Source organism: Phyllostomus discolor, chromosome 6 (genome assembly GCF_004126475.2).
Source record: "Phyllostomus discolor isolate MPI-MPIP mPhyDis1 chromosome 6, mPhyDis1.pri.v3, whole genome shotgun sequence".
Lineage (NCBI taxonomy): Eukaryota > Metazoa > Chordata > Mammalia > Chiroptera > Phyllostomidae > Phyllostomus > Phyllostomus discolor.
The window spans coordinates 157,375,629-157,386,748 of NC_040908.2; the positions used below are offsets into that span (position 1 = coordinate 157,375,629).

At 37.2% G+C, this 11,120-nt stretch overlaps 1 protein-coding gene across 8 annotated transcripts in view; it reads left to right on the forward strand.

Annotated features, from left to right (window-relative positions):
• LOC114500110 (olfactory receptor 4A5-like) overlaps positions 1–11,120 on the forward strand; it is a 133,826-nt gene that overhangs the window by 116,911 nt on the left and 5,795 nt on the right. The window lies entirely within an intron of this gene.

Here is an 11,120-nt window from a genome sequence, read left to right on the forward strand (position 1 = left end):
AATTTTTAAAGTGTTTATTCTATACCTGTGAGCTATGTCATTGGTACTTTGACCAATTGAGTTGGTCATGACATTGAGTTGAATCTATAAGTTTCTTTGGGTAAATGGACATTTTGATGATGTTAATTGTTCTGATCTATGAACATGGTATATATTTCTATTTGTTTGTGTCTTTCTTAATTTGTTTCTTTAGTGTTGTGTAGTTTTGTGAGTAGTCTTTTACCTCCTTGGTTAGGTTTATTTCTAGGTGTTTTATTTTTCTTGTTGCTATATCTAATGGGATTTTTTTTCTGATTTCTGTTTCTGTTGTTTCATTGTTGGTGTACAAAAGTGAGTTTGATTTCTGAATCTTGAATTTGTATCCTGTTGTTTTGTTAAATTCATTTATTAGGTCATACAATTTTTTGTTGGAGTCTATAGGATTTTCTATGTATACTATCATGTCATTTGCAAAGAAGACAGTTTTGCTTCCTCCTTTCTAATTTGGATGCCTTTTATTTTCTTGTGTGATTGCTGTGGCTAAGATGTCTAATAGTATGTTGAATAGAAGTGGTGAAAGTGGACAATCTTGTCTTGTTCCTGATCTTAGTGGGAAAGTTTTTAGTTTTTGCCCATTGAGTATGATGTTGGCTGTAGGTCTCTCATCTATGGCCTTTATTATGTTGAAGAATATTCTCTCTATTCCCACTTGGCTGAGTGTTTTTATCATAAATGGGTGCTGTACCTTATCAAATGCTTTTTGTGCATCTCTTGATATGACCATATGATTTTTGTCTTTGCTTTTGTTTATGTGATGTATTACATGTATTGTTTTGTGAATATTGTACCATCTTTGCATCCCTGGATGAAAACCACTTAATCATGGTGTTTCATCTTCTGAATGTATCGCTGGATGTGGTTTGCCAATATTTTGTTGAGGATTTTAGCATGTATGTTTATCAGCCATATTGGCCTGAAGTTTTCTTTGTTGTGTCTTTATGTGGTTTTGGGATTAGGATGATGCTGTCTTCATAAAAAGAGTTTGGGAGTGTTCTATCTTCTTGAATTTTTGGAATAGTTTTTAATGGATAGGGGTTTGCTCTCTCTCTTAAATACTTTGTAGAATTTTACTGGGAAACTGTCTAGTCCAGGGCTTTTGTGGGTTGAAGTTTTTTGATTACTTCTTCAATTTCATCAGGTGTTACTGATCTGTTGAGGCTTTCTGCTCCTTCATTTAATCTTAGAAGATTATATTTTTCTGGAAATTTGTGCATTTTGCCTCGGTTTTCAAATTTTCTGGCATATACTTTTTCATAGTAATTCCTTATGATCCTTCATGTTTCTGTGGTATCAGTTGTAATCTGTCCCCTTTCCTTTCTCATTGTGTTTATTTGTGTCCTCTCTCTGTTTTCCTTGATGAATCTACTGAAAGGGTCATTGATTATGGTTATCTTATCAAAGAACCAGGTTCTGGGTTTATAGATCCTTAGAATTGTGCTGTTAGTTTCTATGTCATTTAATTCTGCTGTGATCTTGGTTATTTTGTTCCTTCTACTTGCTCTGGGTTGTGTTTGTTGTTGTTTCTTGAGTTCTTGTAGGCATAGGGTAGGTTGTTTATTTGAAATGTTTGAAATGTTTCTATGTTTTTTAGGTAGGCCTGTATCACTATGAACTTCCTTAACAGGACTGCCTTTGTTGTGTCCCACAAATTTTGGGTTGTTGTTAGTTCATTTTTATTTGTTTCCAGAAACTTTCTGATTCCTTCCTTGATCTAATTCTTGGCCCATCATTAATAACATGCTATTTATTCTCCATGACTGTGAGTGTTTTTAAATTTTTCCTTAAGTTTGATTTCTAGTTTCAGTCCCTTGTATTCAGAGAAAATGCTTGATATGATTTCAATTTTCTTGAATTTGTGGAGGCTTGTTATGTGTCTTATAATGTAGTCTATCTTTGAAAATGTTCAATGTGCTTTTGAAGAGAATGTGTATTTTGCTTCTTTGGGATAAAAGTCTCTCTATATATATCAGTTAAGTTCATCTGATCTAGGACATCACTGAATGCTGCAATATCTTTGTTGATATTTTATTTGGAAGGTCTATCCATTTTTGACAGTGGGGTGTTGGAATCCCCTACTATGATTGTGCTGCTGTCAATATGTTTCTTGAAGTCCTCCAAGACTTTGTTTATGTATTTGAGTTGCCCGATGTTGGGTGAAGATGTATTTACACTGTTTATGTGTTCTTGCTGGATTCTTCCCATGAGTATTTTGAGGTGACCTACTGAATTTCTCTTTATGGCCTTTTATTTTTTAGTGTATTTTGTCTAATATTAGAATTGCTACTTAGGCTTTTTTTCCATCTCCATTTGTTTGGAAAATTTTTCCCAGCCTTTCACGTTCATTCTGTGTAGGTCTTTTGTCCTGAGGTGGGTCTCTGAGTGTAGGCAGTGTATGTGTGGGTCATGCTTTCTTATCCATTCAGCTATTCTATGTCTTTTGATTGTAGCATTTAATCTGCTTATGTTTAAGGTTATTGTGATAAGTTCTTACTCATTGTCATTTTTTTACCTGTGTTCCTCTCTCTCTCTCTCTGTCTCTCTCTCTGTCTCTCTCTCTCTCTTTCCTTCCTTTTCTTAAAGCAGTCCCTTTAGCATCTCTTGCAGAGCTTGTTTGGTGGAGATGTATGCTTTTAGATTTATTTTTTTCTGGGAAGCTCCTTATTTGGCCTTCCATGTTAATTGAGAGCCTTGCTGGGTAAAGTAGTCTTGGTTACAGGCCTCTAGGTATCATAAGTTGGAATATTTCTTGCCATTCTCTTTGGGCTTGGAGTGTTTCCATTGAGAAGTCAGCTGCTAGCGTTGTCTGGGCTCCCTTGTAAGTGACTTCCTGTTTCTCCCTTGCTGCCTTTAAGATTCTCTCTTTGTCTTAGAATTTTGCCATTTTAATTATGTTGTGTCTTGTGGTGGGCCTGTTGGGGTTCCTCTTGATTGGGACTCTACGTGTTTCCTGGATTTGTGTGACTTTTTCTCTCATCAGATTAAGTAACTCCATCATTACTTTTTCAAATAGGTTTTTTTATGCCTTGTTCTTCTTCTTCTTCTGGTATCTGTGGTATATGGCTATTATTCCATTTCATGTTGCCCTAAAGTTTCCTTACCACTTTTTCATTCTTTCTGAGTCTCTTTTGCTTTTCTTGATATATTTGTTGTTGTTGTTGTTGTTTTGTTGTTGTTGTCTTCCAGCTCACTGATTTGATCCTCTGCTTCATGCAGCCTGCTTGCAATTCCTTCTAATGTGTTTTTTATTGATGAGATTTTATTGTTCCTTTCTCCCTGTTTTTTTTTTTTGTTTATAGTTTCTACTTCTTTTTCATGCAGATGTAGTTCTCTCTCAGTTCCTTGTAGTTGTCTGTTAGTCCTTTGAGCATCTTTACAACCATTATTTTTAATTCTATGTCTGATAGTTTTATTACCTCTATTTCATTCAGCTCTTTTAGTTGGGCATCTTCCATTCCTTTTGATTGAATGTTCTTTTTTTGTCTCTTAATTTTAGGTGACTTTTTTTTTTTTGTTCTTCCTAATGTTTCACTTTGCTAGCTGTCTTTGCTAATTCCTAATGATAGGAATTTGATGGGGTTCAGTGGTGTGGTCTCTTTCATCTCCTTGTCTGGATGCTCTAGGTTTTCCCTTTCTTCTGTTTGTGTGGACTCTCTTGTTGGACTTGGGTTTTTACCATTTGGTGGTTCCTTTGTTGGTGGTTTCTCTCCTCCAGCAGGCGTACTGATGTTCGCAGCTCCCATCTATTGTTGTATGTGATCAGTGGCAGGGGGTAGGCAAAATGGGGGAAGACAGAGTGAGGGCATTTTATGGGGTTTAAAGTACCAAGTAGAGAAGACATAGGAGATTCTCTGGATAAGTATAGCATGTGATATTTCACCCAACTAGCCACTTTTTACAAAAGGTAAAAGAAAGATAGGAGTCTTGTTAGTGGGGAGGATGATTGTGAGCTGAATCTAGAAAACAGAGAAAGTTTAGATAATGTGGCATAGTGAGATTAAAGGATAGAAAGTAGGGGTAGAGTGAGAGAGAGTAGAGTTAACTACAGTAATAACAATGCTCAGGATTGAAGTAAAGTTGGCTAAGATCAGGGAGAGTTGCTGTGTAGTATGTACAATTGTATGGAACAAGAATTATTTACAATAGTACTGGAACAACAATAATATGACAAGAAAGATATAATTTGGATAGCCAGAATAGAAAGTATCTGATCAAGAGTTGTGTTCTGTTGTAATAGGGGTGAAGTGAAAGAAGAAAAATTGTAGAGATAATTAAAGAGACAATAAAGAGAGAATAAGAAAAGCCAGTCAAACAATGCAATGAAACAGAAAGAAAATGAGGACAACTAAACATAAGGAAGAGAAATAAAAGGTAGTAATAAAATAAAAGTGGTAAAAATAACAAAAAGATAAGTATAATACACATAAAAAATAAAATGCCAGCTCCATGGGATAGCAAAGTGACATTTTTTCAGTTTCTCAGTTTTGTGGGCTAGTCTTGCGCTCCCCCTTTCTATTTGTCTCTGGTTCATTCATAACTCCACATCTTATTGTCTCATGTGTGCGATGAAAAAACAAAAGGAAAAAAATACGCCTCCTGCTGACTTTAAACCTCTTCAGTGAGTTGTGTTGGTGTTCCTATATGCCACAGGAAGAGGGTGGCTGGGCTTTGCTTTTCTCCCTTCTTATAGTTTTGAGAGGATGGGGACCAGGTCTGGGTTGCAATAATCAGTTTTCTGCCCTCTGCTGGCCCAGGTCGTCTGTGAGCTGCCAGGCTCAAATCAGCCACTCAGTCTTTGGGTGCACAGCCTGAGTCAATCTTGAGCATGGAGCCGGAGTCATGCTGGGTTCCCGATTTTGCTCAGCTTTGCTGTCATTCTCTGGGCTCCAGGATCTGAAATCTTCCTTGGGGCAAGCCAGCCACTGCTGAGAGTTCCTTACAAAGTAACTGTTCACAATCTCCCAGCTTTCTACATAGCCCAACTTTCCAACCAGTGTGGAGACTATCTGAGTCAGGGCACCACATAGCCCCACTCCTCCCTTCTCCAGGTGTAGCCCAGGACCCCAGTTTCTCTGGTGTCCTGGGCTACACAGTCTGAGTGGATGTATACCATTGCTGTGTGTCTGCCACTTCATCTCTATTCCCCCCAGCGACTTCCAGCATTCAGGTCCCTCTTGGAGCCAGACTGCATTCCCTGTTGTGGTAGGGGAGGGAGTTGGTGCTCTAATTTTCTTCCCTGTATCCACTGCATGTGTCCAGCTGGGGCCACAGCAGCCTTGGTCCCTGTGCAGATCCCAGGGCCTTTACTGTCACAGAGTAATCTCCTCACCATCGGTTTTTCAATGTGCCCTGCATTTTTTTGCCTTCAAATTTTATATAAGCTGGGATTCCACTGGGTGTTTACTGTGTTCCTCCGTAGATCAGCCAGGTGTTCCAGCTGGGCACAGGGAGAACTAGGCTCTGCTCCCACCTACCTTGCTGCCATCTTCTCCCAACAGTATCAGTAAATGTGTAGGTTCATGATTTCAGTACTATACTAGACGCTTTATCTATTTAAATAGTTGTCATCTTGGGGTCTGATACTTCAGACCTTAGAACATTGAGGTTTAAATGTGACAGCTTTTCTATAGAGTTGACACCCAGAGAGAGCTCTGCATACAGGTGGGGCTGTTTTAAGTTTATGTGGATCCATACAATACAGATGGTGTCAGAGACACGTTTCGTTGTTAGACACTGGCAATAAGCTCTGTTATTGTTGCTGAAGCTGCACCCTTACCTGTTTTTTCTCGAACATTAGATGAAATGCCTACTGAGTGATATATATTGTCTATGGACTATTGGGCTCAGAGTCCCCACTCACTGTCCCGCTATCTCTTAGGCGGAGGTAAGAAATAAATCTTTTCTTATTGTGGTTGTATTTGGAGGTGGGGTCGTTGGGAAGTGATTTAGTCATGAATGTGGAGTCCTTATGAATAGGATTCATGTCCTTATTACAGAGAGCACAGAGAGCTCTCTTGTCCTTCATGCCAGGTGAGGACCCAGGGAAGATGGCTGTCTGTGAACTGGGAAGCAGTCCATCACCAGACACTGCATCTGCCAGCACTGTGACTTTGGTGTTCTCAGTTTCTAGAACTGTGATAAGTAACTGTTTGTTGTCTACCACCCAGTCTATGGTATTCTGTTATGGTAGCTCAAAAGGATGAAAACAGGCATTTAGTTAAATTTCAAATTCAAATAGTTACTTCACGTGAAAAGATAAAAGTCTTGGTTAATTTTCTGCATTCAGTGGTCTTTGTGAAGTCAGGGAAATCTGCTTCACTGTCTTTGTGTGCTCTGTTCCCTGCACAATGGCTAGGACAAAGAATCCACTCCGTTAACTTTCTCACTTTTATTCTTGAATTCTCAATCAACTGGAATGAGAATTTTACTGATGAGTTTTGATGAACCCTTTATAGAGTACATTTATGTTCATATTTGCTACAAATTTTTATTCTTCTTTGATATTTGCTACAAATATTTCCCTTAAATTATTTATGCTATAATTATGGGTGTTCTTACGTAAATATATTTTCATATTCTTTCACTTTTTGATTTCTTCTATCACATAACTTGGAAAATTCCATTTTCTTCTTAAAGATTTTATTAATTATATCAGCTTATTTTTTTAAATGGCTTTCAGCAGATTTTTTGACACATACAGAATTTATTTTATGATGAAAAAATATGTAAGCTTATTTCTCCCAAATAGGTAAAATAATTTGTTTCATGATTCATTCCATTAATAATTAAATACTTCCTATTTACTATGTCAAATTTTATATACCTACAAGGTTCAATGTTAGGTCTGTTGCTCCTGGTCCTCCTTGTCCTTCTGCTGTTAGTTCAGGGGAAACCTGACTGAATGATTCTTTTGGCATGGACTGAGGTCACTCTCTAGTGTTAAGCTAATTGCTGGGCACTTAAGGAGTGTCCAAGATGACTTTGTTTCTATGAATTTTGCCTAGCAGGAATGCCTAGGATATTAGGCTGTTCTGGGTCCTTCCTTTTGTTTTTTCTTTCCATATAGATAAAGGAGTATATAGACAAAGTCTCTCCAGTGACATTGTCAGACTTGTTATATAAAAACTCAGGGCTCCCAGAGGGAGGCTGCAGAAGTTGTCAGGCCAGTTAAGATGTTTTTATTTCCCAAGTGTTGTTGATGCTAACATATAGAAGTGCAATGGAATAATTTTTTCGACCTTGAATTTTACAAACTTACTAAATTCACTTGCTATTTCTAGTAATCCCTGAAGGTTCCTTAGTGTTTCCTATGACATGATCATGTCTACAGAAAAGGATGGTTCATTTCTTAGGAGATAGAGGAGTACTTAGCTTATTAATTTCTTTGAGTCATTTGAGCAGGTTGTGTTTTCCCTATACTTTACCCATTTCATCTAAGTTACCCAATTCATTGAGTTAGCATTTTACATACTACAATTGCTTATTCTTTTAATTTTATTTCTATTTGTTAATTTTGTTTTTGACCTCACATGGAAGATTTTATTTTCTATTCATACCCCACAGTAGCCTATAATTGTCCTTGTTGTTTTCCCAATATAATGGGGGAAATGGATCCAGTCTTGTTTATACAGAATGAGTTGATTTTGAGGATCCTAATTTTATTTTATTTTTTCCACATTTTGTTGTCTTTTTTGAAAATTAATTTATTGAGGTGGCATTGCTTAACAAGATTATATAGGTTTCAAGTGTACATTTCTTTTTTTAAAAAAGATTTTTATTTATTTATTTTTAGAGAGGGAAGGGAGGGAGATAGAGAGAGGGAGAGAGAAACATCAATGTGCAGTTGCTGGGGGTCATGGCCTGCAACCCAGGCATGTACCCTGACTGGGAATTGAACCTGCGACATTTTGGTTCACAGCCTGCGCTCAATCCACTGAGCTATGCCAGCCAAGGCTCAAGTGTACATTTCTATGATATATGTTCTGTATATTGCTTTGTGTGCTCACTACCCAAAGTTAAATCTTCCTTTTTAAATATAGATTTTATTTATTCATTTTTAGAGAGAGGGGGAAGGGAGGAAAAAGAGAGGGAGAGCAACATTGATCAGTTGCCTCCCATACCTCTCCAACCAGGGATCTGGTCCACAACCCAGGCATGACCCCTGGCTGAGAATAGAATTGGCAAACTCTCATTTTGAGGAATGATGCCCAATTCCCTGAGACACACTAATCAGGGCTAAAGTCAAATCATTTGTTGCCATGTTTTTGGCCTCCTTTACCCTGTACTAATGATCTATATAATGTTCATCTGCTTTTATTTCTGATATTAATAATTTGGCTTTTCTCTCCTTTTTCTATAGGTACCAACTTTCAGCTCTTTTCCTTTTCTTTGTTTCTATCTTATTGATTTAAAAAAATCTTATCTTTATTATGTTCTCCCACAACATATTTCTGTATAAACTGTTTCATTTCATTAGGGGGCCTTATTATGCCACTTCATGATTTTTGGAATGACCTTCTGCCATCACCTATGAAATAAAGGGCCCTTGTGATGTCATAAATTGGTTCTCTATGGAAATCCAATATTCTCCAAATGTTTTCTTTCCAATGAGCAGCATGTGATCACTGGGTCAGGGAATTGCTGAATCTCCAGTTCAAGTTTTCATAAAAGGGTGTTGGGATTAGGCTTCTGCCCAAGTCTGCAGGCTTCAAATATTCATATACTAGACACTTCTGAGAACATCTGTGCAGTGGCATTATGGGGTTCTAATGACATTGTATGAATAACTTCCAGTTTAAGTTCGCTGGAGTCAGCATTCTTTCTTTGTTATTATATACTTGGATGTGAGAGAGTAATGGATTAGGTAGGACTTGTAGAATTCTCTAATGGTCATGGACCATGTTATTCCCATATATTTGCCAGATTTGTATAGGCTTAGTATTTTGACTAGACTGAACTGTCATAGTTGACTAATAATGTTTACCACAGCTCTCACATCCTCCCAGCTTCTTCCTTTAAGAAACTCTTATGATGTTATAAATGTAACAGCTTAATTTATTTAGAGTATGTTCATATTTAAATTTCCTTTCCAAACATGACAATAGATATAGCTCATAGAGAATTACTATGGATTATTGCATATTTTGAGGCAACATCTGTATCAGTTAATATTTGCAGTGTACTTTGTTTATTGGAGCACATAAATTCAGCTTCTGGGCTATTGTAATCATGATCATATCCAGTTAACATCTATCATTCAGGTAAAGGGAAAGCATTAGTAGTTCTTTGCATTCACCTGGAAGGAATGTGGAGAATTGAACCTATGAATGTATTTGTTCTTCCAGTTCTGAGTCCTAATTTAGTCCAGAGTAATCTTATCATATCAGATAGTCCTTCTAAATCAAGGATAATTCTCCATGTTTCGCCACTTAACCTGAAGAGAAGAACAGTGTTTAGATGTACCTTTTAAATCTTAGAAGTAATGTGTATAACATTTGGGGTTGCTAGATTTCACCCATTTCTTTGTCAAGCTGGAAACCACCAACTTTGGTGGGCTTAGCACAGAATTAAAATCTTCAACTGGTTCAGATAGGTATTTAATGCCTCCTTATCTAAGGCTCTTATGACAATATATGTGGACATGGAGATGCTCAGTTCAGGCCACAGTAAATTATCCTAGGGTAATTACAGTAGAAGTCATCACAGACTTGATGTAGAGGCAGGCTCTTGTTGGAAAATAATTCCTTTCTTGTAGAAAGTTACCCACTTGAAATAGACTGAAAATAAAGAACTGAATTAATGGACCAGAAGTCATTATGATTCAGCTGAGCTGGATTCAGGCCCTCAGAACTCCACAGCTGTGATTACTTGTCTGTTCAGTAGTTGAAACATCAACTTCAATAAATCCCCCAAGCCTCCACTTTTCTGCTTCTGAGGTCTGGACCTCTAACATCTAGCAGGGGTATCCAAACTTTTGGCATCTCTGAGGAAAACTGGAAGAAGAATTGTCTTGGGCTATACATTAAATACACAAACACTAATGCAAACTGATGAGCAAAAAAAAAAGGTTTTAAGCAAATTTATGTTTTTGCATTGGGATGCATTCATAGCTATCCTGGGATGCATGTGTCCTGTCGATGGCAGGTTGGACACTCCTGGCAGTAAGGACCTCCTATTCTAGGGATATGGTTGATAAAGGGACCCAAGACTGGTTCTCCCTTCAGTTGGGCTTAAATAATATTTTCCTTACCTAAAGATTTCCTACAGTGAAATGTATAAACTCTTATTTACTTTACTTATTTTTTTCAAAGCACAGGCTTTTCATCTATTTGTTTGTGTGTTATTCTTTTTTGCAAGACCCAAATCTTTTTCTCTTAGGTTTGTTCTAGGGGAGAAAACTGTCATTACCTCATTTGAATTTGTTCCAAATATTCTAACAAACTAATCCATATAATGACCTTACATTTTCTTTAAAAAAAAAAAAACAGAAATGATATAAAAAGCCAGAGAGGCTGGGTCTGCCCATAAATATGCAAGAATTATTTTTCTAATAGAAATACCTGAGAGATTTGTGGAAGCTCAAATTTCTGCCTAAGCTGAAGTCTATCTTCAACTGGTATCTGATTCTTTAGATGTTTGCTTGTTATATTTTCCTCAGTATAGATATCTTTCATTGCTTGTAGAAACTTGTGTAAGATGCCAATTTTCTGAGACGAAGTTGGGGAGAGGAAGAGGCATACTTTTAATTAGGGAGAAGGTGTCTTTAGGGATATGCTGTTTGTGTGATTGAAACGCTGCAGAGTTCTACTTCCTGGGAGAATGCCCAGGCATTGGCTACTTGAGGAGTATAAATCCTAGCATTTGTCTTGTTAGCTACAGGGATTAATGGTCAGAAACATGAATGCCATCCTAAGTCCTCATAGGAAAGTACTTTTTAGTTAACATATCACAATCGACTGAGGAGAATTACATTCACATAACTACTTCCAGTGTTTTAAAATTTCTGGGGTTTTTGTTTTGGCAAATAATGGATTTGGTCAAGGTAATTTCCACAAATTCGGCCAGTTTTTACATAGCCATGAGAA